We start from the raw sequence: 6,495 nt of genomic DNA on the forward strand, positions 1-6,495 counted from the left end.
CGGCCACTGTTAGCTGTCTCTGCCACAGGTTAATGAACTCTCTTCTTCTCTCTTCCAGGTATACACTACCCACATATTTTTTCTTGAATTCTAAGAGGAAGAAGTCCCAAGTTATTACTTCTGGCTGTACTTCACTGGACACCGTATCCCACCATTCATATGCATCATCTTGCAACAGAGATACAGCAGCTTCTAGATTTTGCTCGGAGTGCGGTGGAGTTGTTTTAAAACTCTGCACATTGCATTCAACCAATTTTCTACGCAATGCATTATCTTCTCTCTTGCCAAAGAAGTCCATTGCTCCAAATTTTCTTAGTCTTTCAGTGTGATTTACTGTGTGGTGGTGGTGGTGGTGGTGGTGGTGGCATTACCCGACCATTTATTTGAAGAATTCGGCCATTTCTTTGGAACATGGCTGTGGAGGTGGCGAGGCTCTGCTTGAGCTGGCGGAGTAGGTTCTCCACTACCCCCAGTCTCAGCTACTGCAGGTGGAGCATGACTCTCCACTTCTTCCTCAACTGCTCTCTGAGATGTAGGGTCCATATCCTATTCAAAATAACAAAGATAAACAGATCTGCATTAGTGTCACCTCGACTCTTACAGATGCAATGCATGGTATGGACTCAATCTAGGCCCAGAAATGCCTAAACCGTGCTCTGATACCACTAAATGTGACACCCCTTACCCGTCTACAGTATATCCAAGTAAGATATGTCACACGGTGTACCGGAACACTCTACTTTATCTCAATCATTTTTATTCTTCCTTAATTTACTTTTATCATAGTTTTGAATATAATTTATGAAATATAATTCATTTAAGTCATTTATTGAAATTATAATTTATTTGAGGTTCAGAAAATTTTATAGAAAATCCGGCAGAGTACCGGCTAAAAATGGAGAAAACAGTTCTTCGGAACCTGTGAAAAACACTTCCAATAATCATATTCAATCATTCTCAAACTCCAATATCAAAATCTCAATATGTTTTTCAACAAAATTTCCATTTCTCAATCATTCATCTCATGTAATAATCATGTAAAAGTCATAAATAAATATTCACTTTTCCATTCACAAACACAATTTCCATTATTTACATGAACATCAAAATACATTACATAAGTTTCAATTACACAAAAGAAAATAAAAGTTAGTTACAAAATACCAAAATGAAACCTAGTGTCCTACCAATGCACTGAAGATGGTGAGGTGACACGGACACTATACAGAACTGCAGGAGGTCTCACCCAGCCTGTTATCTACTGGGCTCTCGGTCAGTATCTCCAGAACCTACGAGTGGCAAAAGCAACGTGCTAAGCAATAATGCTTAGCGGTGCCAATAATAAAATAAAAAGAAATAACAGGAAGTAAATATGCAGAGAATGTATCGGTGTCTTATTGCAAATAAATTTTCGATGAGTATTTGTCGTCTTACTTATTTTGTACTTGTTATATTCATTATTTCATTAAATTTATCCACTTTCATTAGTGGTTGCCCAAGTAACCTATACTGGATGACTGGACTGGATAAACGGGTAAACTGGCACTGGGTATCTAGTACCTCGGGCCGTCACACCATCGGTCACATATGCATCTCTCGGTGTAATGAGCGGCTAATAAGCTGTAATAACAATAGGCACAAGGCCAAATATCAACACAATGTCAGAATGGCTAGAAGCCATGAAATCACGGAATGGCATAATGCCATGTGCAGTACTACTAACTGAACCCTATTGGCATGCCAAACTATCCAAACCAATCTTGTTAGGTATACTAGGGCATTTGATACTTTTGAATTTTGTAATTTTTGAATTTCAAGCTTTGGTGTTACTATTCACTTCATTAGTCAACAAAAATATTGACTTTTGCATAGAAAATAGGTACATTGGTTTTAACACTCCCAACATACCACATTTTGCATTCAAAATTTGTTGGCATTAATCACCAATTTCTAAGCTTAAAACTAATGGAGCAGAATTTTCAGTTTTTATACCCTAATTTTACTGTTCCATTAGTTACTGTTACAGTGGGAATTTGAGAAAATGATAAACATGAAAGTTGTTCCTTATTTTGTCTAGTTGAATTTCGTTTTTTGAATCACTCCATTTAGAGTTTTGTAGCTCAAGTTATGGTCCAAAAACCACAACTGGCCGAATTGAAAAATTTCAGAACTGACCATATCTATAGTGTAGTGAACAGTGACTGCAACTGCCTTGTTGGATAAGTTCTGGTCATAATTTGGGGTAGGTTTCTTCATAAAAGTTGTTGGTCTATATCTTAACTTGTTGCTGTAAAAATTTCAGGTCAATTGGGCCATTCTACAATGAGTTATGGCCAAATGAACAATCACTGTTCATTTGGTCATTCTGCAGAATCTGGTTGCAGGACATCCGGATTGGGGCAAGTTTTTGGTCCACTAGCTTTGGTCTTTTGGGCATGGTTTCTTCACCAAAATTGTGCCATTATGTGTCTAGTTTCATGTCCAATTGGCCAAACACCAATTGGACCTACACAGCCCAAGTTATGGCTGTCCAAACAGGCTGGACTCACAGCCACACCTACTGCTCTCACTAGGCAGCATACCAAATCAGTTTGTAATGCTATAATTCACTCCAAATTATGGTCAACTTACCTAAAATGGTCACTAATTGACCATTAGAATGTTCATTCACCATTACATAAGCAAGGTCCAAGTTTCTCTCCAAAACCCTAATTCCCCATTTCAAATTCACATAAGATACCTTAGTTAAACTCACCAATTCATTATCCATATATATATATATATTCTTTAAACATCATCTCTAGTCCACTCTAAGCCCATCAAAACAATCAATATTATCCCTTTTTTAGGGCTGCCGAATTCCATGGTGTACATACACATAAGTTTTATTTTATTTAATTTATAATTTCATACTCATTTTAAGTCCCTAACATGGAATAAGAGAGATATATGCATAAATAAGCACTAACCTTAGTAGGGCAGAATTTTCTCTTATGAATTCTTCACTTTCTTTTGTTTTCTTGGCTGCCAAACACTCTAGCAAGGTTTGGTGATAAATTTTAGTGAAGGGACCTAAGGGTTTTGGGGTAAGAATAGAGAGAAATCCAAGCTAGAAGAAAAAAAAGAAATGGAGGCTTCCATGGCTATGGTGGTGCGGCTAGTTTTGATGGGAGAAGATGGCTGATAGCTTTTTGTTATTTCCTTCATTTTATCCTCTTTTAAGTGGTGTTTAATAGCTTGTTGAAATTTGATTGGTTGGGAGTAAGTAAATGACATCATGTGATGTCATTATCCCTAATTTCCTTTATTTTTCTTTTCTTTCTTTTCTACTCATTCTCAATTCAATTTTTCAACAATATTTATTCACATTTTAGATCAAAATAATTATTTACTTAACTGGACAAGTCGGCCAAAGATCGCATCTGAAGGCGAAATGACCAAAATGCCCTTCGTTTGGCTTAACGGGTCAAAATTGTCTGTACCGATTGAAAAATTTTTCTAAATATTTTCTTGGCATTCTAATGCCATAGGAACCTCAATGACCCTTCTCTAGAGTCCCAAAAATTATTTTATAATTTTTTTCTCGGGTCTAGGGCTCCTAGTTGCGAGAACCGCAACTTCTCACTAGGTTACCCATCACTTGGGCACCGGCTCATTTAACTTAGTTGTATTTTATTTCTAAAATTTTTTCTAAATTTTTTTTTATCAATATTTGAGTTAATTATGGTTCCTCACTTTAGTTTAAATATTTTTCCAGACGTTCTAGCTGTCCAGACCGACACCGATCACCGGAACAGTAGAATGTACGAAATTGCTACAGGGAGGGTGTTACATACGTGATACTCTTTTATAGAATTTTCTACTCTTGGTTGGGTTTATAGTTGCATCAGCTCTCTAGTTTTGGCATCTCTATTGCATCTTTCTTTGGCATTTATTCTGTGTGTAATTAAATATTTATACAATTAAAAATTGGTATAAGAGTTTGCATAAAACCACTCAATGGAGGTGTTTATTTTCAAATTGAATATGTATTCTAAGATATAGGGAGTTTCTTTCAATCAAACTATTAAAATCCTAAATTTTTGAAGAAAAATTAACGGCATATATACTCCTTACCTCAATATATAAATAATATTCTCTTTGTATGATATAGTATTTATCCACTCATCATAACTTCACTTAGGGGACAGCAGATTTCGGTTTAAATCGAAAAATCAAACCGAATCTAGTCAATTCTGTTCAATCGGTTCAGTTTTAAATTCAATCGGTTCGGTTTGATTTATAATTTTTGATAATTTCGGTTAATCAGTTCGGTTCGATTATTTTCACAAAAAATCAAAAAAATCGAACTGAACCGAAATTATATATATATATATCAAGGAAAATAAAAAAAAAACAAACCAAACCCTAAGATTTTTTAGTTTTGATTTCTAATTTTTTTTGTTTTTATGTTTTTTTTTATTTAGATTTAATGTTAAAATATAAAATTTTATAAAATTTGGTTTGATCGGTTTAAAACCAAACCGAACTAATATTTATCGATTTGGTTCGATTCGATTCAGTTTTCTCTTATTAATAGGTTTGGTTCAGTTTTTAAATTTTTTTAATTTTGATTTTTTATTTTATCGGTTCGGAACCGAACCGACCGTTTGCACACTCCTAACTTCACTATTACATGGCCATTGATCTATAATTGAGAAAATGTTGAACCGCCTTAATAAGCACTCAGTTAACAACATTAATTCAATCCAAGTTAAATTAAATTACTATTTTCTATTTAAATAAATATATTGTAATTATGCTAAAATATGTAAAATATAATACAATTTTATGTTTTTGAATTAATGTAGTGAAAAAAAACTTCTTTTCCATAAGGAAAGATTTTTTTTTATTTTAATTATATTTTTGTGATATTGTAAATCTTTTAATATTATAAATAGTATAAAAATTTAAGGATATTTTTAGTTATTTTAAATTGCAATAAAAAAATAAACTAAAAAGAATTTAAGTATGAAATTAAATAGAATTTAAGAACAAATAGAATTAAAAATTTAAAATTTATATGAACTTTAAAACTAATTTAAATAATGAAATTTCAAATAAATTAATTTTTTAGTATCTAATTAAATTTTGCCTTTTATTGTCATATTAATAAATCATGGAGGGCATTTTGAGCAATACAAACGTTTTCCTCTCCCATCATACATTTTTACATAGCTAGTTTTATTGCAAAACCTGTGTTGTATGTTTTTATACTTGTTATAAAAATTCATGATTTAATTTTTTTCATATAATTTTCTATTAAATTTTTATATATTATATAATATTATCATAGCATTTTAAATATTATATTTAAGTATTTAAAGTAAAAATATTAATTTTAATGCCATTTTAATTAATTATATAAATAAAAATTTTATCAATTTAAATTTTTTTTATTTAATTATATTTTTTATGAAAGTTATGTGTTATATTATTAACATATAATATTAACTTAATTATAAACTTAAATGTAATATAAAAAAATATATAATAATAAGTTTTAAAAATATAAATAGGTAAAAATATTTAAAAATTAAAATAAATTAATAATAAATGTAAATTAGCTCATTGAATTTAATTCATTTAAATTTTATTATTTTTTTTAAAGTTTGATTTGCATAAATTTTATTTTAATTTTTTATAATTTTAATAATGTTAACTTAAGTTGCATATCTAGATTAACATGAAAAAAATTATTTTTAAAATTAAAAAATAGAATAATTTTTGAAATAAATTTTTATTAATTCAGTGTATTATCATTATAAAATTTTTATTTTTATTATATTAATATATTAAAATTTTATATTGTTATATTATTTAAAATAAAAAAAAATTAAAATCTATTTAATGTATTGATATATAGTACGATCCAAAAAATGGTTCGGATTCTTGAGTTCAGAAAAAGATAGATCGCCTGGAAGTAGGTGTTCATGAAAATATCAGGTGTTATATAAATTTTATGTTAAGGTAATTTTATAAAAAAAAAATGAATAAATTAAAAAATATAAAATATTGCAAAAAAAAAAGTACAGCCACAATAATTTTTTACTATTATTGACAGCTATTAAGCATAGTCATAATCAATAAAATATGGCTGATTATTTATAGGTCAGTAATACTTGAGCAATATTTACCAAAATCCATTTATTTTTCCAACTGATACACATTTAACATATATAGTGACACTCAAAATGCTCAAGACCAACATGTAATACCCAAAAAGTCACATAATATAAGTGTAGTCAAGGCTGTAACCTAAATGGTTAAGTAGGAGCATAACATTTAGGTAAATATCTAGTGCAATGCCCATCCATCATTCAATTTTCCCATATTAAATAACAAGATAGCAATGGATCAAGAGTTCCATAATATAGCTTGTTTAAACATTTTGTGAATATTATTAGAAATTTAAAAAAAAAATAAATTTCTAAACTCAAACCTAATGCATGCCAT

Source organism: Hevea brasiliensis, chromosome 1 (assembly GCF_030052815.1).
Source record: "Hevea brasiliensis isolate MT/VB/25A 57/8 chromosome 1, ASM3005281v1, whole genome shotgun sequence".
NCBI classification, from domain to species: domain Eukaryota; kingdom Viridiplantae; phylum Streptophyta; class Magnoliopsida; order Malpighiales; family Euphorbiaceae; genus Hevea; species Hevea brasiliensis.